General features: G+C 43.7%; 1 protein-coding gene and 1 long non-coding RNA gene across 6 annotated transcripts in view; one reads left to right on the top strand and one right to left on the bottom strand.

Annotated features, from left to right (window-relative positions):
• The window catches only part of aff2 (ALF transcription elongation factor 2), a 331,356-nt gene that overhangs the window by 103,930 nt on the left and 201,215 nt on the right, over nucleotides 1-26,211 (top strand). The window lies entirely within an intron of this gene.
• LOC134294058 (uncharacterized) lies at nucleotides 746-5,041 on the bottom strand. Its single transcript, XR_010001042.1, has 2 exons — nucleotides 4,720-5,041; nucleotides 746-4,637 (listed from the first exon to the last, which is right to left on the bottom strand). It is a non-coding gene; the product is annotated as an uncharacterized LOC134294058 (long non-coding RNA).

Here is a 26,211-nt window from a genome sequence, read left to right as displayed (position 1 = left end):
ACAGAACAAATTACCCCCAGGGACCACCTAGGGCAGACATCTCCCTAGAGAGATGGGGCGAGTTCTTCCCGAAAGTGTTTGCTGAAGAAAACTCTCCCCAAGCAAATGGCGAAAGTGAAGTCCTGGCAGGACCAAGCTGGTTACATGGCAAGAAATCACCCTCTTGGTACAGGGCTTAAAGCCCAACAAGGCCCCAGGTAGCGATGCTGTTATCCCTGAAATGTATTATCCCTGAAATGTTGACAGGCAAACCCAATAGTGGGCAAACCTGCTAGCAAATATTTTTACAAGGATTAACGAAACGGGGACAATGCTGAAGGCATGGACCTCCTCCGTAATGGTCCCGTAATGGTATTCTAAAAAGGCGACCAAAACGAACCATCAAACTACCGACCTATTAGCCTTCTCTCTATCATAGGCAAGACTTATGCCAAGCTTCTCCTGACTAGACTAGAGTCATGGGTCAAGCAAACAAAAAACAAAAAAAACCACAATTGGCCCCAAACAAGTGGGGTTTTTTTCTAAGGGGAAATCAACACTTGATCAGGCCCATTTCTTGGCCCACTTAGCCCACAAATATTCTAAAAATAACCCTAATAAATTAAGTGTGGCCTTCCTGGATCTTAAAGGAGCATTTGACTCTGTGAACAGAGAAAAGCTTTGGAGGAAACTAATAATAATAATAATAATAATAATAATAATAATAATAATAATAATCAACAACAACAACAACAACAACAACAACAACAACAACAACAACTTTATTTTTATACCCTGCCCCATCTCCCCGAAGGGACTCGGGGCGGCTTACATGGGGCCTTGCCCAATAAAACAATCAAATATCAAAACACAGCAATAAAACAATTATCCAATAAAAACATCAATTACAGTAAAAACAATCGTTAAAATCGACATAAAACATACAATATTAACACAGGAGACTAATTCATTGAACCCAGGCAAAGTGCAGAATGTGCCGAAATGGGGAAGGTAATTTCACAGTAGAATTGGACAAAATGCAATATAACATTGGCAACACCTTGAGAATGGGGCTATTATAAAATGGGCAGATAGAATTAACAGCCCTTAACATTGACCCAAGACTTCTTTTTCCGATCAAGCAACTTATGCCAGGTAAAAGATCACAGGAGATTTCTGTCGAACCCAATCCATGTCAAAAAGGGAGTCAAACAAGGGTGCGTACTAGCCCCCTGACTATTTACCATCTTCCTGCAGGATCTCCCTATAGCGCCTGGCCCAAGTGGACGGTCATTCCCCCAAACTGGCCCAAAGCGTGTCCCTCTCTTGCTATTTGCGGACGATGCAGCCCTACTATCCCTCTCTTGTGTGGGACTAAAAAGACTCCCGCATAGTTTTGCTGACTTCTGTGAGACAAGTGATCTCCAGGTGAACTATGATAAAACCAAGATCATGGTTTTTGGGAAAAGCTATAAGAAGCAAGTCTGGGAGGTAAAGGGCCACTATATTGAGCAATTAAAAATTTCAGATACCTAGGGCTTTGGTTTAACAACAACTTATCTTGGTCAACTCATTTAAAATACACACTGGCCCAGGCCCACTCAAGTCCCAGTGCCATCAGGAGGTCCTGCCACTCCAGGGGCAACCAACCAAATCCAAAGCATTCCATTACACAATTCCATAGTTGTTAAAGTGGTTTCAAACTGCACTAATTCAGTAGTGTAGATTATTTTGCTTCATGACCTGTCGGAAACAATCAGCGCTTCCACATCCAAGGCAAACCTGCAAAAGTTACAAGTCCCACAATGCTTCATGGTTACCCACTTAAGCAATGAAAGGTGAAGGCTTCTCTTGAGATTCCTCCTAAGAAAATATTTTGACAGGCTCAGTGTACAGTGAAATGATAAGCTTTTGTTATATTCGTTCCAAATCTCCCCTTATCACAGGATATATTGATTAGCTTAGTACTTCCTCAGCAAGCTGCAAAAAATAAAAAATAAATAAAAAGGAGGACCTGCACTCTTTCTGGATTAAAGAGCATGAAAAATTGACAGGTAGATAACCATATTGATTGAACCCGAGCCATAAAAGCAAGGAGCTTTGTATATGACTTCTACAATTCCACAGGAGATATTTCTTTTAATTGAATGGAAGGACAAACAAGAGGGGAAAAAAGACCAGAGTTAACTAATTCCTCATTTTGCTTTGGTTTGCCAAATAGCCTTACATTATGTCCCCAGTTTTGCGGGTGGATCTCTCATTCCCCATTGCAGCCCCCCTTTAGCCTTTTAAAACTTCAGAGGGCGAAGAATAATGGGCTGGAACAAGCATTAGGCCCGAAATTCCCTTCTCCTGGGTCGTATTTCAAATAAAAGAAAAGAGAGCTGGAACTCAAACCAAACCCAGAGCCTCGTTCTTCACGCGGCATTGCAAGACGGGGCCATGTGGTTTGTATTTGTAAATACTGGCGGGGGGAGCATTGCTTTTGCAAGGCTTCTTAATGGAGGCCACATGAACGTGCTCATCAGGAAAACTCGCACATCGGCAGACATGTCTGTGTTTATGGCATTGCTGGCTTGAGCCCCACTTTGCAAACTCCCAAACCTTTGGCTTGCAGAGGCTATTTGCCTCCAAAGCCAAAACCTACTCAGATTCCAGGACTGAAAACCTGGGAAAGCTTTCTTGTGCTCTTTGGCACCTTCCGGGAGTCATTGGTTGCCTCTGCAGCAGTGGCTCTTAACCTGTGTGCCGTGGGAACAAAAATCCGGTCTGCAAACCTCCTTCCTCTTTATTTTTTTAATTTTTAATTTTTAAAAATAATTTTTACTGCATTTTTTAGATAGATATACATATGTTACAGATGAGCGGAAGGAAGGAAGGAAGGAAGGAAGGAAGGAAGGAAGGAAGGAAGGAAGGAAGGAAGGAAGGAAAGAAAGAAAGAAAGAAAGAAAGAAAGAAAGAAAGAAAGAAAGAAAGAAAGAAAGAAAGGACAAAAAGAGATACATACGTGCATAAACCTGTATGCATCTATAGCTAGATATTGGGTAGGAGGACAAGAAGGGAAAAAAAGAATAACAAAAAAATAAGAAAAGAAAAAAAAGAAGAAAAAAGGGGGAAAAAAAGAAAAGAATGAAGATAAATAGAATATAAACAGATAAATGAGATTGGTGGATGAGAAGTCCTCCGGTCCATTCCGCAGGGACGTTGTCTTTTGTTTTTCCTTCCTTGTTCTTGGAAGTTTCCCCTGCCTTCCCCTTCCTAGTTCTTCCTTTTATTTGTTATCTCCTCCATTGTTTCCCGACTATGATCCGATCTGTCTATTCAAAACTAATCTGTCAATTTTCCCGGAGGTAATCTTTTAGTGGTGACCAATCAGTCCTATGTTCCCTGTTCTTATCTTGAAGCAAAAATATCAGCGAGTCCATATCCATATAGTCCCTTATTTTTGTGATCCACGTGTCTATGGACAGAATTTCTTTAGTGCGCCATCTCTGTGCTTTATGACCGCTCCTTTCTGAACAGCTGACCATTGCATTGGATAGGGCACATCAGCTCTAGATGATTAAATATGGATTTCTGTGGGCGAGCAGATGGCGACTGCTGGATGGCCAGTTGCAGAGAGGGGTCTGGCTCACTGGCCAACCTGGGCTGGGACAAGGGATGATTAGGCATTGATAAAGGAGGTTCCTTTTATTGAACAGGAAAAATAACAAAATGATTGAGGGCGTCTCTGGCCCTACCCAGGAAGGCTATTGTTTTATGGGATGAACATGACATGGCCCATAAAGAGGGCTGGCCTGGCGATTCCAGATCCCCGGGAAACAAAACATCATATATTAATACAATCATGCAAAAATGACAGAGGATGGGTTTTGGCTGTAGAAATGCTGATTCCTTCTGACGTGAGTGGTCCCAGACATCAAAGGCGTGGGTGGTAGATTGCTCTTTCCCCAAGGGGCGAGGGAGACGATTTCCCGCGCCTAATATAAGTATTGTGTTGCAATGTCTAGGTAAAGTCCAAAAACATAGATGAAACTCGAACTTGATGAGAAAGTTCCCAGCTTAGTTTTTTTTCTCCAGGTTATACAATTGTGTGGGATGCAAGACATCTTTGGGTTCAGGAACACGGTTTCCCCCAAAGAGAAGGAATGGGGATCTCAGGAGCATAAAACATTAGGTTAACACAACATATACGCAAAATAGGAACACATGGAGTGTTTAGGGCAAATTATATACATAAGAGACATAGTTTTCCAAAGTACCTTTAACAAGCCAGTCTCCCTGATAAGTCATGGCCAAGGGTAATCTACCCCTGGTTGTCATGGCACATCATATAGACCTTCAGAGGAAGATGAAGGCAAGGCATCTAAGGAGTGCTCTTTGCCTGTCATTGGGTTAGGGCTCCGGCAGGCGCTAGAGAGAGAAAAAAAGAGAAAAAATGAGACTTAAGTGAGCGGTGACCTGGCCCAGGTAAACTAGATGTCCCAAGGACCCGGGGTTGGTTTTCTCATGCAACACACATGCCTCTCTGTTTCCAAACAGCCTGTGGTGTGATCACGGAGAGCTGCTTTCCAAGAAACACGGGGCCCGAAATCCCCTTGGGCCGTTCACACGGGTTGCATGTTTGGTTGCCTGGATCTGGGTCTCGCTTTCCGTCCCTGCAGAGGAAACATCCCTGTTGAGTTTCAAAACAGCATTTAAACAACTCACTCCATAACGTTTTAAGAGGAGGAAACCAACCTTTACAGCCAGTCATCGAAATTAATAGGAATTGCAGAGCTGTGGCTTTGCATTAAAAAAAGAAAAAGGCCGAGCATATTTCTGATGGTTCTTTTAAACAGGAAACCAAGTGAAATGCTGCAAGGGGTGCGTGGGGAGGTGGCCTCTCTTTTTCCTTTTCCTTTTTGGAGCCAGCTAACCAAGTCGAGGGGCCCTTTGCCTTTTTCACCTTGCGAGGCAAGAAAGCTCAAGCGGACTCGGTCCCCAGCGTGTCGGGAGGAAACTGAGCTCATATGGAGAGAGAGAGAGAGAGAGAGAGAGAGAGAGAGAGAGAGAGAGAGAGAGCACATACTCTGAATATGGATGGCCTCGGGCTCACCCTGACATTGCCACTGAAATAATAGTGACGAAGGGAAAAACTCCGTTTTGCACCCTGGAAGGCTTTGACTCACCAGAGAAGGCAGAGAGAGAGTGGACAAAACTGCCAACTTTGGACATGGCCTTGCTTGCTGGGAACTGCAGCCCAGAAAAGTAACTTTTCTGATACCTTCTTAGGTTCCTAATGGATACCTTGGGGTTGTAGAGTGCTTCAACACTGTAGAATAAATACAGATTAAAACTGGCATGTCAACATTATGAAATTATGACATTATGAAATGCATGCAAATTGCTATTACCTTAACCAGCATGGCTCAATGTCGTGGAACCGTGGGGTTGTACAGTAGAGTCTCACTTATCCAACACTCGATTATCCAATGTTCTGGATTATCCAACGCATTTTTGTAGTCCATATTTTCAATATAACGTGATATTTTGGTGCTAATTTTGTAAATACAGTAATTACAGCATAACATTACTGCGTATTGAACTACTTTTTCTGTCAAATTTGTTGTATAACATGATGTTTTGGTGCTTAATTTGTAAAATCATAACCTATTTTGATGTTTAATAGGCTTTTTCTTAATCTCTCCTTATTATCCAACATATTCGCTTATCCTACATTCTGCCAGCCCGTTTATGTTGGATAAGTGAGACTCTACTGTACTTTTACAAAGCCTTTCCTCTTATCTGCCAGATTACAACTCGCCAAACCACAAACATCAGGATTCCATAGCATTGAGCCACGGCTGTTAAAGTGACGCCACGTTGCATTATTTCCACAGTGCAGATGCATCCCAAGATGAGCAGTGCTTCTTTAACATTGACCCAAGTCCCAGTTTTAATATGAATATTAAAGGAACATTTTCTTCCTGCAGAAAACTCCTGCCTTTTCAGGTCAGCAAGTGCGAATATACTAATGGTGTGCTTTTGCAGGAGTGGGTGCCACACGGCCCGAAAATGATAGCAAAGCACCGTGTTTGTGCAGATTTCTCTTTCGTGTCGCCTTTTGTTTTGTCCGAAAATGGCGTCTTTCGTTTCGTGCATCCGAACGGACGGTGCGAAATGAATACACGAATGAAACAGATGAAACAAATACTGTGCACAACACTAGAATATACACGCCTCTTTGGCAACATAGCTTAAGGTTAGCAAATTAAATGGTCCACGTCCATAACATCCAGCAATTTTTGTGGGGGACGAGGGAAACCAATGCATTTTTCCTGCCCTACATCCTGGTACAGTATGTTTGGCACAACTTACCAGCAGAAGCATGTTTCTAATGCGCTTCCAACACCATTTGTATCTGGGGTGAGAGATCCCAGGTAGCCGGGCCATTCCTTTCTCCGCTTGCCGCTCCCTGCGTATCGGCACCTGGGCCTCCCTTCCGAAATGGTTGAGATGGAGATCAAAGTCGGGCCTCCCTCCGTGGCTACCGTGGGCCCCGTTCCTTGGGCCCTCCCGCTGAGGCGCATAAATAATGTCAGCCCAAATGTATTTTAGTCATAGCACCCCCTGCCGCGTTGCCTTCTCCAATTCCTTGGAAGAGCTCCATGCAATTATGTTCCACAGATGTGTAAACGCAGCGGGTTGTATTTCATCGATGTCGTTGGACGTGGAAGCCGTCACCCCTGCCCTGAGCAACGTCCCGCCGTTCGGTCTGCGCATGCCTCTGTGTGTGTGCGTTTTTATAAAAAAAGATGCAAACACTGAGATGGTTATTTTCCATAATATGCAAATGAGTGTTTTCTTAATAAAAGCAGCATGGGATCCTCTTAGTAAAATTGGCGGGTTTCCGCAACGGTTTCTTTCTCCTTGGTGTTCTTGCCGGAGGACTTGGCTGCCCGTGCGGAAATGGTCAAGATCTCACTCTCTTCTGCAGTAGACAAGGACCACTGCAAATGGGTTTCCTCAGAGAGGAGGAGGAGGAGGAGGAGGAGGACGTATTTGTGAAATATGAACACCGTGCTCAATATTTCTTGCTGCCGACTTCCAGTTGTTGCCAAGATATGGCTTCTTCCTCACACCTTCTTTTCGGCTGTACTTTATGAGCAGCCGGCAGCTTCCTCCAAAGAGGTTCCTTCTAAATTAAATCTTTAATTATAGGCAGCATTCTGCGCCCCCATCGCCATTAATTTCCTATGATGTGCAAGTTGGGGGGGGGGGAGATTTGAATAGGATGAGGGGTGGCATTTCTTTCAGTACCACTTCCATTCTTAAATTGAAATCCCCAGATACACGTACAACATTGCTGGGGGCTCGTTTTCCCCATAGTTGGTGTTCATTCGCAATGTACACTATTTTCACCATTCATTGCAGGATTTTTTTTTTAGAATGGACACATGGTTTGTGTTTATTTTGTTTCCCTGGAATATACTGCAAGCCACTCGGATGTGTAGATTTTTTAAGAAAGGTATATTCTGTCTGACAGCGAATCTCGGGAGGTGTGGAATTTAAACTTTCCGTGAGAATCTCAGCTCCGGTGACAGTCTAGATTTTAACAATAAGGAGTATCAATACTCAACTGAATTCCTTTGAGGTCTGCTACGTAAGTTGCATCTGGATATGTACGAAAAACAATGGTTCCCAACCTGTGGTCCGTGTAGCACCAGTGGTCCCCAAGAACTAAAATATGGTCCACAGCCTCACTGTTACTACACCATTGCAAAGAGAGCAACTGGTCTCCAAAACCCTCTTCTAGTGCCGAGGCAACAGGGATGTCGGGAGGGGAGAGGCTGACTACATGCGGAAAGTGGGACAACAAGCCTTCTGACTGCTGCTTCTCCCCCTCCTTCTGTTCCATGTGGTGCCTGGAAGTGGGGCGCCTTGGGGGTCTTCGTTTTTAGGCCTGTTACTGGGGTTACTGCCTGACCGAACCACAGTCCATGTTAATAAATGGTGGCTAATGATTTGATCAATCACAACAAGCAATCGTTTGCCCCCTCCCTTTTGGCCCAGTATAACTCAGCCATGTGGCACAGCCAGGCAGCCATCTTTGTAAACAACAACATCCCACCTTCTCTGTGGTATTTATGTCATTGAAAGCGATCGTGTATAACAAGACTCTTTCCCTTTGACACTGCTTGATCAATTCTTGACAAATGGCACATGTGAACGCATGAGAGCCATCTTCGGGCGCCATCAGTGCGCAGCCAGTTTGAAGCGGCGCAACTAGAGAGAGGATCCCACCGTAGACGCCTCCCGATCATGACATTTCCATAGGTGCTTAAGTTCAAATTAACTGTTCTGAAAACCCAAATTAGAGTCAAAGATGATGCAAGCCAATTTGCTCGGCACAACAGTCAGAGGCAATGCAAAGTGTTCTGCTAGATTGGCGCTGAAATTGTATTGCCATGGCTGCCTCAGTGGGAGAGCCCTGCAGAATAGTAACAGCCCCCAGTTAAATGTAATTTAATTATTAGCTTTTTGCATGGGTTCGCTCTTGCATTGTTTAGAAGAAAACTTTATTCCTGCTCCCCTTCCTTCCTTACTTCCGCCAGGTATACGATGCCTACCTCAGCCTTAGAAACCCATGCAAAACTAGGGCAGGAGGAACAATCCAATCCAACAATTAATTGTTGAAGGGTGAGTCAACGCATTGACTTGTTGATTTGTTGAATCTGCTCTAAGGGACCTTTCGACGATCCCTTCCTCTCCTTGGTTTGCTTACCATGAAAAGTGAAGTCGCAGATATTTCATAATTACTTTCAGTATAATATCAATAGTAGGAGGAACGTATAGTGTATGAATTCTGTACTTTCTGTCCATGTGTTGAATCCATTTGAAGGATAGAGTTCAACACCTGAGGTGGCCCCTTAACCTTAAATCTAGAAAGGAGTTGCTGTCTCATTGGCACGGACACCCTCAGCACCCACTTGTTGTAGATCCCTGTGGCCTTTGGATTCCTTAATGGTGCCTTGGGTGTGATTTCCCTGCTTCTTGGCAGGTGGTTGGACTGGATGTCCCATGAGGTCTCTTCCAACTCTATGATTCCAGGTGTCACACCATGTCTTGCTTCACCCCAGGCAGCGTGATATCTTGAATTAGTCCTGGACCTGCTCCCTTCAGGAAAAGGAGATCCGTATTTGACCGGAGAGCTGAATAATGCAAGTCAAAGTTATTGAAGATTGCCGTTGAAAGTCTCTGTTTGCATAGCTGAAGGAGAATGGCACCCAAGTTGCACCACATCCAGGAAAGCAATGCAGCGGGATGGGTGCTGTATATTCTTTGGAGGGGAGGGCACACTCCAAGGAGAAATAAAATGATCAGCAACTTTGTGAGAAAATTGGATAATAGTAAGCAAAGGAAAGGTAGGAGAAATGGGAGGTCTTGATCTGCCCGTAATATTCAGATGGGACTGTGGTTGCACCTGAAATTCTCCATCCAGAGAAAATATGGAGGAAGGAGATGTTACCAGACGATACCAAGTTCATGGCAGAAATGTCAGCATGACGAAGGTTGTGCATGTGAGTGTATGTGCGTAGAAGAGGAGAGAGCGCATAGGTGGGCTGAAGGAAGGGCTTGCTGGCTGTCAAGCAGAGAAGCCACACGGAAGCCACAACTGCCATGGTTGATTGGTTATTCTCATCACCCTTTGTTTAAAATCATTTTGGAATTAATTGGCGTTCATTAGCATGAGTCTTTGCAGCAGAGTTACAGAAACAGTCATTAATGTAGCTAATAAACATAAAAGAAGTGGGGGAAAGATGCTATTACCAGCTCCCTACAGGCTGTTAACTAACATTTTGAATAAGAATACATAAACATAAATTCAGCATTTTTTAACAAAGTGTTTCAAGTATGAAGATTTAGCATGACATCCTGCAGTAAAGAAACTGGTTTAAAATGTTTGATGGACGAGTGTTGGTTTCTGTTCCCAATAGGCCTTGTCTGTAAAAAAAAGTGGAATATTTGACTTGAAGGATTTGGGGGGAAATGTGCTTTGAGTCCTCTTTGTAGCATCCTAGCACTGAGGCCCCCGTTCACCCAGCACCACACCTGAGGCCAGTAGTCCAGTAATAAAATGTTTATTGAGAAAAGGATATAAAAAGTCAGATCCAAAATAGACAGACAGGATATAATATGCTCTATACGAAATAAGCCAGAGTTCAATAGCAGTAATTCAAAAATGCCAGGGAAAAATCTCAGAACCAAGAAATCAAAAAACATTTGCATAATCCAAGGTAATTTCCATGAACATGAACACAGGAATCTGTCCCAGGTAGACTCTTCATTGGCAAAGACAGGAACATGAAACAAGAATCTTGACAATTCAAGAACCAGGAACTTGGAAACATGAACAAAAGACCGATTCCCCGTTAGCAACGTTGTCTCTTCTGCGATGCTTGGGTCAAAGCACTTAATTTAAGCCCATTCGGGTTCCCATGAAATCATGTTTAAGACATGTGGATTTCAGGGCCTGTTCTCAGATTTGCTGGGAAGACCTAGTTTGTCTATTTTTCATGCCCTTCACTCTCAGATCTAATCTACACTCCCTTGAAACCTCCTCATCTTCCCAAGGCTTTTTCTCACCCGTTGCCTGGGAACAATCTAAAGAGTTCAAAGCATCAGATGCTTCAGTTTGACCTGTCTACAGTTCTCCCTGAACACTCTCAGAGGCCTCATTTTGAAACCCCTCATCCTCTAAACCCTACAACAGACTTGGTGGTTCCCATTCAGTATCTGCAAGATGTTGATATTAATTGAGGTGGCAGCTATAGCTTCAGTATCTAGACCAGTGGTTCTCAACCTGGGGTCCCCAGATGTTTTTGGCTTACAACTCCTAGAAATCCCAACCTTTTCCCCAGCTGTTAGGATTTCTGGGAGTTGAAGGCCAAAAACATCTGGGGATCCCAGGTTGAGAACCACTGGTCTAGATTTTACTTTTTGTTTGAAAGGACTTAACCAAGGCTCTGCAGCCCAGTCCTCAAATAAGTTCGACATCTGGGACACATCTTTTAAAGCTGAGATGAAACCGTACATAGAAGACATCAACCGTTTTCCAAGATAAGCTTTCCCAAAGCAATCCAAAGTGCCAAGCCTTGGGATGCAGGACCTTGGATAGTGCCTTTCGAGTTCAATCTAAAACACGGGCCATGGATAGTTCATTTTAAGTTCACACTCAAACATGGTATGGGTTCGCCAACCAACAGACAAAGACATACTACACACTCCCAGTGAATGGATACCGTAGTAACAACTCATTCTGCTTTTTGAAAAAACAAAACTTGCTTGTTTCATAAATGGATGTTCTGCTTTTTAACAACAACCAAAACACATGTTGACTCAAACAGAGGTTGCTATGAAGGAAAAGAACACCATGGGTGTCAAGGACAGAACGCCACAAGATTCAAAGTAACAGAGTTTATTAGATTACAGAACTCAAAAATGCCCGTAAAACACAAGGGCCAGGCAGTTTTTGCCTTTAGGAGCAAAAAGGGGCAAAAGTAAATGTTCAAAAGATAAACCGGATTAAACCGGAGTTTAATCCGGGTAAAAACAAACTGCTTGCTTCAGCCTGGGTATAAACGAAACGAAAGCCAAGGAACAAAAGATACAAAGAATGCAACTAATTGGCAGCAGATTCCTCTCTGCTGCCAACACTGTGCTTAGAGTAACTTGCGTCGCTCCCCCACACACACAGCAGACAGGATCTCCAACACGAGTAAATCAGCCAAGGATTGTAGCAGTTGAGTAGACCAGTTCCGTTCCGTAGATCAAAGCCAGAAGCAGACGTTTGTAGTTTTTCCAAGTCCAAGAAGGGGGGAAGACAAGCCGTGGTCAGTTCAGTCCGAGTTCTCAAAGCAGGAGATGGCGTCCGTCAAGAAGACGACGGAAGGTCAAGCTAATAAGAGTAAGCACAGGTTTGCACAAACAAATGCCCACACAATCCCTCCCGCCGTCTGACCCTGGATTCCAATCAACTTACGTCACAGCACAGGAAAGCACACAAGTCTTCAGGGAAGCGTCCCACACACACACGGATCCCAAGCGTTTGCCCAGATTACCTTGCCCAACGCAATTTGCAATTGCTCTCAAGCCCCATTTTATGCCAGTTACAAATCTTCATCACTGTCAGCTGTCCTCCTTAACCCGGGCGTTTCCTCATCACTTTCCTCGTCAGAGCTGGAACACCTCTGACTACGCCCAACAGCATCTCCAGCTGTGGATCCCGTCCCATCCCTCCAGCTAAGCCATGGGTCTAATCCTGAAGGTCCCCATTCATCTTCTGTCCCATCATGGCCAGTGGCACCCACTTCCTCCCTTACCCGAGTCCAATCCATCTCATCCTCCTCCGAGCTAACCAGCCCCTCCTCCATTCTCTCCGTAAACCCTTCGAAAGACTCCTCGTCAGATGGTGCTGCAAATATGTCTCGCAGTCTTTTTCTCTCTCGCTCCTCGAGAGTATCTGACTCTCGAGGAGTCTTACGCCCACGTCTGTCAGTAACAGAGCCATGAGGCTCAATCATAACAATGGGTGAACCTAAATGGTTATTTTAAAGCAGGACAGAATACATTGTTAAAGTAAAATTATAACACAACAGCTAAGATCACAATTCAAACAGCCATATGCATTTAAATAATTGAAAATAAATTAATTGGTGTCTTATGGTAAGTGGCCTTTGAGCCCAACCAAGGACCATGATTATTCAGTCCTGATTGAGAATTGCTGCTTTTAATGTTTGCCCTACTGTTCATATTAGCAGTTCGTTTTAGTAGTAAAGTTACACTGGTTGTAAAGTTGGTAATAGCAGTACCCCTGGAGCAGCAGAAATAGTAAAAAAAGCAGTAAAGGAAGTAGCTGTGTATAATAGAAATACAGAAGATGACTGTTTTAGACTATTCAATGCAGATATTAGATATAGTTTGGCAAGACTGCTTTTTGGACTACATGTCCACCGACATTTATGGAGAATTTGAGAGCTGTAGTCCCTCCCAAAAACCCTTTATAATGTGCATCCCATTGGAGAGGAGATAGAACTAATGGCAATATTAAAGAAAGACCATGGATTCTTGTATCTTCCACACAGAAAGAATACCTTTGCAGCCTAGGTTTGCATATTAGTCACCACGGGCTCATTCACACTACACTATTATAGCATTATATTCCATTTTAAGGTTCATGTGGAATTCTGGGTTTTATAGTTTTCTAGGAAGGTTGAGAACCACTGGCCTAGAGTGCTGTGGCTGCGACTTCTAAATACCCCTCCCTAAATGGCAGATCCCAGGATCTAATAGAACCATGGTCGTCAAAGTGGAATAATAGCACTATAATTCTGTAATGTGAATGGGCTCCATGTCTCTACAGTCCTGGAAGCACAAACATTGTCCTGCTGGTCCTATTGTTTGTAAGATGTAAAAAATATGTAAGCTGTAAAGTTGGAATGGTTCATGAAGCTATTCTGTAGGTCAACAAAGGAGGATTTGCTTTGCAGGAAGCCCCGTGGGTTGTCAGTAGAACACTTGCAGGGCATGTGATAGGTGTCATGGTTCAGTCCTTGCTCTCACCTGCGGAAAGGATTGCAATTGAGAGGAGGAAAGCCACCCTGGAGAGTTGCCTCTACAATGCTGAGTTATATGTATCAGTGACCTTGCTCTGTTATGGTTGTATGACTTCAAGTCAGCTCTGTTGTGTGCTGGATGGTTCTATTGTAGCAAGTGGGCATAATGTAGGAAGACTTCATGATGTAGTGGTTGAAGCTAGGCCTTTGAGAGACTCAAGTTCAAGCTCCCTTGAGCCGTGGAAAGGAAACCCATTGGGCTACCTTGGGCAAGTCATGGTATCTTTACTCCAGAGGAAGGCAAAGGCCAACCACTTTTGAAGGAATCCTTTGAGAGACTCGGGTTCAAGATCTTTTGAGCCATGGGATGGAAACCCATTGGGTTACCATGGGTAAGTCATGGTATCTTGACCCCAGAGGAAGGCAAAGGCCAACAACCTTTGAAGGAATCCTTTGAGAGACTCAAGTTCAAGCTCCCTTGAGCCATGAAAAGGAAACCCATTGGGCTACCTTGGGCAAGTCATGGTATCTTGATCCCAGAGGAAGGCAAGGGCCAACCACTTTTGAAGGAATCCTTTGAGAGACTCAGGTTCAAGATCCTTTGAGCCATGGGATGGAAACCCATTGGGTTACCATGGGTAAGTCATGGTATCTTGACCCCAGAGGAAGGCAAGGGCCAATCACTTTTGAAGGAATCCTTTGAGAGACTCAAGTTCAAGCTCCCTTGAGCCGTGGAAAGGAAACCCATTGGGCTACCTTGGACAAGTCATGGTATCTTGACCCCAGAGGAAGGCAAGGGCCAACCACTTTTGGAGATATCCTGCCAAGAGGGCCTCATGAGAGCCTTGCCTTAGGGTTGCCATAAGTCGGAAATGTCTTGAAGGCACCCAAGGACAGTGACTCCAGTTGGGACTGTCCACCTGGATGCCAACCATTGAGTGCCAACAAGGGAGCATGGTCAGGAGAGAGGATTTGAACCCGGATCTACCCCTTGTCAAAAGCCAAGAGGTCAGGCCATCCACTATGGTGTATTTTAACTCCAGCCTGCTGTTGGAGAGATTAGCATCTCTATGTGTGATGTATTAAACATTACAGTAATGAACCTCTCTGGGAGATTAGGGATAGCAACACGCATAAGAAGAAATAATAAATCCAGCAGTTGCACACCATGTCTCCAGTTATGTATTTGGCACTTCATGGGATAAAACAATGTTAGAATTGAGGCAGGATTGTCCTAAAGCCATATTATTATTATTTTACCTCGAATAATTAAGACCCGGGTATTGTTAAAGCAAGGCATGCTTTGGTTTCCCCCTAAAGTGTTCCAGACGCTCCCAAAGAATGAGAAGTGACCCACCGTTGGGCCTTTCATCCCTTTTAATTTATTTTCGGTGCCGTGTGTGCAGTCCTTGAATATCTTTTGTGAGCCGTAATAAAATAGCCGCAGTGCAATTTTGCATGTATGTCAAGCGGTGCGTGACCTGATATGCAAATTTAATACCAAGGTGCCAAAACAGAATTCATAATGTTTCGCATCTACTGAGCTGTTTAAAGCAGTTTAGAAATCAATGAATATGTAATATGAAGGTGATAAGACCTAAATAAAAACCCTATTTATCTACTATGAAAAAGTATTTATACACAGAATATTTAGCACCAGCAGAAAAATGGACAGAGTTTCCAATTATACGGTTTGCATAAACAAATGCTAAATCGTGTGCTTGGAATAAATGGCTTTTGAGCAAGTTCTCTCGCATTATATGCTCTCAGACGCTGGAAATATTTACTGGTGTATTGACTTGTTTATATGTATATAAACCCAGCTGTGAAAATGAAAGCGCGTTTGAAGGGAAAAGCCTCTTTGAGGTCACTTATTTATTTTTAATTTGGAGTATATGAGGTGCTTCATTACAGGTTTGTGTTACAGGTTTCCAGGTTATTAAAGATCAGTGAAATAAGATACACTTTTATGAAGCTGTGCGGTGCGCGGTGAAACGAGAGGCATAAATTCCACTGACAGGAACAAATACATAACAATCTTTCCAATGTGCCCCATCTGTTTATCATAACATACAAATTTAATTTTGAAAAATGAAAAGATTCCCAAATAAAAAAAGACTCATTTTCCTGAAATCTTTGACTGACTCAATTAATTGGATATTTCTTGCATTCTTTCTACCGTGGTGCCCCCTTACTACCATCCAGCCCTCTATTCATAGAACCACATTTTGTTTGGGAAATCATACCCATCTGCAACAATCTATATATATAAAAGGGTAAAGAAATTTCGGCCTAGGACAAAACAAGAAAACTACACATCCCAGAAACACTAAACTTGGCAGCACAACCCCTCATCCATGCCTCTACGTTCATACAACAAAAAGAAAAGAAAAATAAAGTCCTAATTAGAGGGAGAGGAATAATTGTTTTTATCCAATTGCTGCCAGTTAGAAGGCTAAACTCCGCCCACTTGGTCTCTTAGCAACCCACTCAGTCCAGGGGACAGGCAGAGTTAGGCCTCACTTAGGCCTCTTCCACACTGCCTATAAAATACAGATTATCAGATTTTAACTGGATTATATGACAGTGTAGACTCAAGGCCCTTCCACACAGCTATTCAACCCATTTATAATCTTATATTATTTGCTTGGAACTTGTTATTTTGACTCCACACTGCCATATAATCCACTTCAGTGTGCATTTTCTACAACTGTGTAGAAGGGACCTCATATAATCCAGTTCTAAGCAGATAATATAAGATTATAAATATACAGTACAGTCTCACTTATCCAACATAAACAGGCTGGCAGAACGTTGGATAAGTGAATATGTTGGATAAGAAGGGATTCAGGAAAAGCCGATTAAACATCAAATTAGGTAACCATTATACAAATTGAGCACCAAAACATCATGTTATACAACAAATTTGACAGAAAAAGTAGTTCCATGCACAATAATACTATGTAGTAATTACTGTATTTACAAATTTGCCACTAAAATATCACAATGAATTTAAAACACTGACTACAAAAACATTGACTACTAAAAGGCAGACTGAGTTCGATAATCCAGAACATTGGATAAGCGAATGTTGGATAAGTGAGATTCTACTGTAATATATACCACCATTCTTTGCCACAGCAATGCGTGGCCGGGCACAGCTAGTGTTGACAATATGAATATTTGGTGCTGTTACGGAATCATGGCTGCGAGGTGACATAAGATGGCTGTAATGCCGTCCACTGAACTACAAGAGCTCCTTTTCTGACAGGTTTTTATATGGCGGCCTTGTGTCCATCTTTGCAAAACCAAAAGTCTCTCTTGACAACTCTGGAAATACTACAAATGAAAGCAATTAGACTTGGCTTTCGCAAAACTTGGGGTGCCCTACCGGTAATGGGTAACTTGGGGCCGGGCTGTGGCGCAGCTGGCTAGTAACCAGCTGCTATAAATCACTACTGACCGAGAGGTCATGAGTTCGAAGCCCGGGTCGGGTTAAGCCTCCGACCATTAATAGCACTGGCTTGCTGTTGACCTATGCAGCCCCGAAAGACAGTTGCACCTGTCAATTAGGGAAATTTAGGGACGCTTTATGCGGGAGGCTAATTTACAACACCATAAAACTGCCAGCAAAACACGAGGAAAGGAATGAGGAAGTACAGCCACTACTGGACGGTGAAGCAACAGCTCCCCCTGTGGCCAGAATCGTGAAGCTGGAAAAATGCTAAAAATGCCTCTGAGTCTGTCTAATGTATGTTGTTGTCTGTTGGCATTGAATGTTTGCCATATATGTGTTCATTGTAATCCGCCCTGAGTCCCCTTCGGGGTGAGAAAGAAGGGCAGAATATAAATACTGCAAATAAATAAATAAAGGCGTGTGCTTTGCACCCAGATGGTCAGTGAGGCGCAAGGGGCGCATGGCTTGGTTGGGACTGTTCTGTGTGTCCGTCCCCGTGTGTCCCTTGAAAAGCGCTCTCAGCTTTCCTGCCAGAAACGGTTGTCACTGGCGCTTGATTCAAAGGCGATCACTTTTAAATAATTGCCGGAGCCATCCAACGGCCATTAATAAAGATAACATGAAAGAGGAGCTCGGAGCAGCAGGGCTGCCATTTGGAAACATGAGCGGCACTTGGCTCACGGGCTGAGATCCATCACAGCCAACGTCCGTCCGAGGCCTGCCTGGGCGGAAGAAATGAAATAATTACCTCTTGATTGACCTTTGCTCTTGCTGCCAGAAGTTAAGGAACGCTCTTTGAACAAAAAAATCACAGGCATTTGAAGAGCAATTCCAGTTGAGCCAAAGGGCATCTGGAGTCCCTTCTTGGGCCTCGGGAACAATGCGGAGCTGTTGACTCGGCTGCCTTGAACCCTCGCAGATTGAAAAAGCTAGAACCGGGGTATTACAGCCCTGGTTCCCACCTTCCCAATGCCGAGACCCCTTAATACCGTTCCTGATGTTGTGGTGACCCCCAACCACAAGCATTATTCTCGTTGCTTCTCCATAACCGTCTTTTTGCTACGGTTGTGAATCGTAATGTCAATATCTGATAGGCAGGATGTGTTTTCATTCACTGGACCAAACTTAGCACACTTACTTGCCAAATTTGAATACTGGTAGGTTTGGGGGGATTGATTTTGTCCTTTGGGAGTTGCAGTTGCTGGGATTTACAGTTCACCTACAATCAAAGGGCATTCCGAACTCCACCAACGATGGAATTGAACGAAACTTGGCACAGAGAACTCCCACGACCAACAGAAAATATTGGATGGGTTTGGTGGGCACTGACCTTGAGTTTTGGAGTTGTAGTTCACCTATATCCATCCAGAGAGCCCCGTGGACTCAAACAATGATGTCTCTGGCCCAAACGTGGCACAAATACTCAATATGCCCAAATGTGAACACTGGTGGAGTTTGGGGAAAATAGACCTTGACATTTGGGAGTTGTAGTTGCTGGGATTTATAGTTCACCTACAGTCAAAGAGCTCCTTGAACTCCATCCATTATAGAATTGGGCCAAATTCCCACACATGACCAACAGAAAATACTGGAGGAATTTGGGAGGAATTGACAGTGATTTAGGGGAGATGTAGTTCACCTACATCCGGAGGGCACTGTGAATTAATATGTGTTTTCTGATGGTCTTTGGTGACCCCCCTGACACCCCCTTGCAACCCCCCAGGGGTCCCGGCCCCCAGGTTGAGAAATGCCTGGTTAAATCCTTGTGCCGGCTGGACTACTGGCCTAAAGGTTGGGTTGTTGACGTGAAGGTTGCTGGTTTGAATCTGCGAGATGGGTGAGCTTCTGTCTGTCAGCTCTAGCTTGCGGGGACATGAGAGGAGCCTCCCAGTAGGATGGTAACACATCTGGGCAATGTCCCCTGGGCAACGTCTCTGTAGATGGCCAATTCTCTCACACCAGAAGTGACTTGCAAGATGTTCTCAAATTGCTTCTGACATGATAAAAAAAATCCCAAACTACAAATCCCAAGATTTCCATAACATTGAGCCATGGCAGTTGAAGTGCTGTCAAACTGCATTAATTCTACAGTGTAGATACCGGCTACGGCTCATGGAATAAGGGAGTTGGGATCCAAAACAGTCATTTTTCCAAGCTTTGTTTGAGATATTTACTGTATATACTCGAGTATAAGCTGACCCAAATGTAAGCCAGCCAGGACCCTCACTCGAGTATAAGCCGAGAAGGTCTGAAAGGCTTATACTCGAGTATATACAGTATTCAGCTGCACATCCACGTTGTTTATGATTTAGAGTCTCCACGCTTTGCCTGGTGAGAAGTGAATAGATAAATGTTTCAAATGACAACGCAATTAAAAATTTAACAAGATGTTAGTGCCTAACTCAGGTGGATTCCTTTGCTGGAGCAGAAGCTGAAATGCCATTGTTTGTAATTCTGCATGCGCATGTGTGTGTTTTCTGTTATTTAATCTGTGTCTCACTGTGAAATCCCTCGTTTTTTGCCATGACCGATCCATGAAATTTGACATTTGGGGCCTTTCAATTTGCATCTGGCCATCGTCAAGCGGGAGTGGCTCACAAGTGCGTCTCCGGGTGTCTTCGCGTAATCTCCTTTTTCGAACCAGTGCTGCAGGTTCGTTTTTTGATCCGGCCAAAGGTGACGCGATAAGTAAAAATGCAACCTTTGGATTGCTTTGCCATTTGTATTCATGGGCTCCACTCTCTTTTAAGTGTTGGGGGTCGCCACGAATTGATTCGCTTTTACTGGAAAAGTGCTTACGATAATGGATTAATGTGACATCCACGCGGTTGTCGTCGGCTCCCTTTTAATCCACGCTCCCCTATAATGCTGTTTCAATTCTAATTTAATTTAGCACTAGTTAATGGACTGAACATAAAGGCTATTTTTTTTTGAAAAAAATCTATATTATCTCTAGATATAAATGTATAGATATATAGATGTAGATATATCCTGGATTTTACCAGGTTTCCGAGATATAAAACTGCCATGTTGGAGATAGGATACTAAATAATTCTAAGCACCTTTCAGCAAAATAAGGGCATAATTCTTAGATCCATCCCATTATAAAAATACTCTTTGGACCAGGAAGGGATGGGATGAGCATCCAGTGCCCAGTGAGGCCCGGGCACGTGCTTTATTCTCTTGGCCATCATCAGCAGTATCCATTCGGTATGTCAGCAAACAAAAACATCTGATATTAGCCAATCATGTTCACATAGTATAAATCAGTGGTTCTCAACCTTCCTAATGCCACGACCCATTAGTACAGTTCTTCATGTTGTGTTGACCCCCTACCATAGCATTATTTTAGTTGCTACTTCATCACTGTCATTTTGCTCCTGTAATGAATCGTAATGTAAATATCTGAGATGCAGGATGGATTTTCATTCAATGTGCCAAATTTGGCACAAATACCTGATACACCTACATTTGAATACTGGTCAGGTTGGGAAGGGGGGTTGATGTTAGGAATTGTGGGACTTGAAGTCCAAAACACCTGGAGGGCCTAAGGTTGCCCATGGCTGCCATGGAATAATAATAATAATAATAATAATAATAATAATAATAATAATAATAATAATAATAACAACAACAACAACAACAACAACAACAACAACAACTTTATTTTTATACCCCGCCTCTATTTCCCCAAATGGGACTCAGGGCGGCTTACATGGGGCCAAGCCCGAATAAAAACAATAGCAATATAAAACACAACAGTAGAAAAGAGATATGCACAATTATAAAAATTTGAACATTACCCAATAAAAGTAAATGACAAAAACTAATAAAAACATGGATTAAAACAGAGAGGTTTTAAAAGTAGACTGGGTAAAGTGCACCATATAAATATTGTAAACACGAGGTGACTGATAAAGTGCTGCACATTCTCGGAAGTGCAAATTGGGATGGGAGTAGACCCTGCTGTGTCTATATCGAGTTGACAAAGGTAAAAAGAATGAAGTCGTGGACATCAAAGTGGCATCAAACCCTCATTTTGGCCTTGGATCAACGGGGCATCAACCAGCTGTCCGTTTGCACCTTTTGTGCCCGAGCGGCCAAGGCCTCATCCCTCCGAATGCGGCTCCCGTGCGCCACCTCCTCCGCCGTGAGAGCCCTTCAGCCACCCGGGGACCTGCCCGTGTTCTCTGCCATGACATTGCTTTTCCGAACCCCCCCCCCCCCCCCTGAAACCCAGGGGCTGCCGAGAATAAATCAACACGTATGCTATTTATTATGCGCTGCCTATAATCCAGGAAAGCAGCCTTCTCCAGTAAGCCTGGTGATGAATTTTCATAGGGCTTTTCAAACAAAAGTGGCAGGATGTCAGCTCTGCGCCGGGAGAAAGGGCAACTGGAGTTTACACCAGAAAGTCCAGCGTTGTTGAGAAATAATAACATAAGGTCGTAATTTCAGCTTTGTTTGAAGAGCTGCAGCGAGTTCTTTGCCAAAGATGCAATCTCGGGACAGGCCCCCCCGGGCTGCCATGGAAGAGCTCTTCCTCACCGACGCTCTTGGCCCGTTCGGACCGGGTCCAACGCGGGCGCAGGACGGCCAATATTTACGCACAGCCTTGGATTCACTCACGAAGTGTCTTCAGAGTGGGGCTGGGTGGAGAACGGGGCTGGAGACAAGGCAAAAGGCTTCCCACCAAACACCGACCGGCATCTCACGTCATTGCACTGAAACTGTTGCGGCACATTAACACAACCTGGCTTTCCAGCGGTTGTGTACATTTTTGTATGCTATACCTACAGTTTTCTTTCAAAGCAATGGATGGATGGTGGGATATGTGGATTGACCAAGCATCACCCAGTACTTAGCACCAGAGACTTCATCGGATGAGGTGTGGAAAGCGGGGGAATCGCCTTCTTGGCACCGCACATCGTAGCCTTCCATTTCAAAACACATCGTTCTGTTTTAGAATTCCCATCAGACTCACGTGTTCCCCGGACTTTCCCTGCATCATCGTGTCCTGCGTCACATAGGCGAGTGCAATCCTTGCACACTCCGTATTTTTTTCTCAATGGGGGAAATCTTCCAAATTGCGGAAATCTGAAACCTCACAATACTTTAAAGGAGGAATTTCTGAACTTTGCAGGCACCACCAGGTACCCAGATGTCCGCACGTCAAAAATTTTACCTTCTAGAATCATAGAGTTGGGAGAGACCTGGTGGGCCATCCAGTCCAACCCCCTTCTGCCAAGAAGAAGGATTTGAATCGCATTCAAATCCCCCTTGACAGATGGCCATCCAGTCTCTGCTTGAAAGCCTCCAAAGGTGGAGCCTCCACCACACTTTGAGGCAGAGAGTTCCACTGCTGAACAGCTCTCACAGCGAGGAAGTTCTGTCTCATGTTCAGATGGAATCTCCTTCCTTTCCTGTCGTTTGAAGCCATGGCTCCATTGAACCCAAGTCTCCCTCCTCCCTAGGACTTCCCCACATCACGTCTCCTCTCAGCCTTCTCTTCTGCAGGCTCAACATGCCCAGCTCTTTCAGCCGCTCCTCATAGGGATTCTTGTTCTCCAAACCCTTGATCCTGCCATATTCTGCCCAAAGAAAAGAAAAGAAGCTCTCAGTGTGTTTTCTTGCGACCCTTTTCCCCAAAACACACTCCTTGCTTCCCCATGGGCTTGCGATGCCTCCATTCCTTGTCTCCCTCATTGCATTTTATTTGTTTGTTTGCTGGCTAGCTTTGTTTTGCTTTAGAAACTTTTACAGCTACTTTTCATTTTCCAAGCCTCCTATAAAAACAAGAGGCAACAAAACCAATTGCCAAAATGATAAACAAGGAGAGCAAGCGATTAAAAGAAAGGGGCGGTTGGTCAGAATCCTGCTGGTGACCTCCAGCCAAAGCAGACCCGTTAGAGCCAAGGTACCGGCAGATCCCAAGGGTCAAAACGTACAACTTGTAGGCCACTGAGAACTAAACTCAACTTTATTGATTCATGTACATCAATAAAAATGAGGAAAAAAATCAAGGCGATGTCTTGGCATTCATTGGACAACAGTCAAGCTTGTCCCATCTATATGGGAGGGGGTGATATTTTCCCAGGGAATCTGATTCTGACCTTTGTAGGACATTGGCCACCTGGAAAAATATCTTGAACCACATTTGGTGTTTCATATTCAATCAGGGATCAGACTTTAGATTGTAAACATCTCAGCCAAGGATCTACATTCTGTTGTCAAAGGCTTTCATGGCCAGAATCACTGAGTTGCTGTGAGTTTTCCAGGCTGTCTGGCCATACTCCAGAAGCATTCTCTCCTGACGTTTTGCCCATATCTATGGCAGGCATCCTCAGAGGTTGTGAGGTCTGTCGGAAATGAAGCAAGTGTGGTTCGTATATATATATCTGTGGAATGATGTCCAGGGTGGGAGAAAGAAAGGACTCTTGTCTGTTGGAGGCAAGTGGGAATGTTTCAATTGGCCAGCTTGATTAGCATTGAATGGCCTTGTAGCACAGCATTGCTCATTAGCCTGAGCTATTAGCCAGGCCCCTACCCTCCTCTCCTTCCGGAAGAGCCTAAAAACCTGGCTCTTCCAAAAGACCTTCGACGATTAATTATTAGGTTGACCTATCTGCCCATCCAACTATAGGATTTTCTGCCACTACTATTTTGCACTTTATGGACTATTTTGACTGAGAAACTACCTCTCCCATTTTGATATATTCTGCACTTTGGCCCAGATCCTTGTTTTAGTCTCCTGTTTTTAATACTTTCTGCTGTATGTTGATTACTATGATGGTTTTATTGATATTGATGTTTTACTGTTGGAATAATTGTTTTATTGTTTTATTGTTGTATGTTTCGGGCTTGGTCCCCATGGAAGCCGCTCCGAGTCCCCACTGGGGAGATGGGGCGGGGTATAAAAATAAAGTTATTATTTTATTATGACACAGCAAACAAGATAGACATGCTGGATTTCGTTTCACAAAATCACAAGTCGACCACTCCCCAAGTGTCTAGGACTGTGTGATGTATTTTCGGATGATGCATGCAGATCCCAGTAGAGTGGCCTTTTGCAGCTGGCAGATTTTAATTTTGTCAATGTCTATTGTTTCCAAATGCCGGCTGAGATCTTTTGGCACGGCACCCAGTGTGCCCATCACCACTGGGACCACCTGCACTGGTTTCTGACAGAGTCTTTGAAGTTCAATCTTGAGGTCCTGAGAGCGGCTGAGTTTTTCCTGTTGTTTTTCGTCAATGCGACTGTCACCTGGGATGGCAACATCAATGATCCAAACCTTTTTCTTTTCCACAACTGTGATGTCTGGTGTGTTGTGTTCCAGAACTTTTGTCAGTCTGGATTCGGAAGTCCCACAGTATCTTTGCGTGCTCATTTTCCATGACCTTTGCAGGTTTGTGATCCCACCAGTTCTTTGCTGCTGGAAGGTGGTACTTGAGGCATAAGTTCCAATGGATCATTTGGGCCACACAGTTGTGCCTCTGTTTGTAGTCTGTCTGTGCAATTTTCTTACAGCAGCTGAGGATATGATCAATGGTTTCGTCGGTTTCCTAATTATTATTATTATATTATTATTATTAGGGAGCCTGAGAAGCAGTGTGGGGCTATCACATGGCAGCAACAAGAACTGGGCCCTCCCTCCCTCCCTCCCTCCCTCCACCCTTGCCTTCCTTTCCACAGATGCTCCTTCTCTCAGTGGGCGTGCAAGGGGGAGAAACTCTCTCCATGTTTTCAAGGGAACCCAGCCAAGGCTCACAACCTGCTTTCCAAGCCCCTTCACCCTCCCCTCCCCTCCTGAGCCATTAGACTAATGCTTCTCTCCTGCTTTCTCCCCCCACACATGGAAGCTATAAGATCTCATTACCGCAGAAAGAGACCAGTGATATGTGGACAGAACAAAATTAACTTTGGATGGTTTTCAAGATCATTTTTTTCAAGGGGGGGGGGTCACCTAATAACAATAACGTAAGGCGAATTCCAGACCTCATAAAACTTGGTTTCCCCTCTAAACTTCTCCGTGTATTGAGTTTCACGGGGTGGGATGAGGAGTCCACAGCCAAAGAGAATGGCATGAGAAGTAGAAACACTGTAATCAATAAAATAATAAATAAGTAGTGGCATCACCGTGCCTTAATTCTGTAGTGTGGGTGGGACCTTAACCACCTCACTTTGCCATCACTGTCTATTTGGAATCCACCCAGATTCTCATTCATGTGAACACGAGAAAATGCAAATAAACCAATGGCTAATTTTTGTACCCGAGAGTATACCTCTCTAGGACTTTCTGGATCGGCTCTCCCTTTCTTTCTTTCATGTCGAGCTGATTTTCATACCACGAGGGGCCTTCCCCTTACCTGCTCCCAAAGGTAACAAAAGTAACAATATAACAGATGTAATAAAAGATAACGGATCAATATATTATAGAGTTGCTGATGATGGACAAAATAACAATGCACTTAAGAGGAGAACCTTTAGAGAACTTTGTTAAGGAATGGCAACCAATGATCCAACATTTCAATGTAAAATTAATCTAAAAATGTACATAGAGGAAGCTAATAGACTGAAGGCAAGGAGGAAACGGATATAAATTTGGATATTATAATATTATTATATATACTATACAAATAGAATCCTGTGACCCCTTATTGTAAATATATTGTCTAAGAAATGATTATGAAAGACTAATAGATGAAAGTATTGCACTGTATGCAACAAACCCCTGCAATGTATGTATATTTGAATGAGTGAAAATAAATAAACATTATATATATTTTTTTAAAACGATAACGGATCCACACACAAGTCTAATAATCGCCAGAAGTCTGGCTGTGATTATTGTTGTTTATCAAAAAGCCCAACCTCCTGCGTTCCCTGATGCTGCTGAACCACTTGTGGGTCATATTGGACTTTGAAGAATCAGAGACATCAGTACGAACAAACCCTTCCTTTTGCACCTTACTTGACAACCTGTGCAGCGCAAACCTTAATAAAACATTCATTGGACTCTCAGTATCCCTTGTTTTGGTTCCAGGGCCCTCTGTGGATACCAAAATCCACATACACTCAAGTCCAATTATATACATACAATGGCATGGTGAAATGGTGTCCCTTATGGCAAACATCTCAGTTTGCTTGAAATATTTTCAAGCCATGGGTAGCATAAT

This window comes from Anolis carolinensis, unplaced genomic scaffold, assembly GCF_035594765.1.
Source record: "Anolis carolinensis isolate JA03-04 unplaced genomic scaffold, rAnoCar3.1.pri scaffold_12, whole genome shotgun sequence".
In the NCBI taxonomy this organism is placed as follows: Eukaryota; Metazoa; Chordata; class Lepidosauria; order Squamata; family Dactyloidae; genus Anolis; species Anolis carolinensis.
The sequence above is the reverse complement of the archived record's forward strand: the minus strand, read 5'-3'. Positions and strand labels throughout refer to the sequence as shown.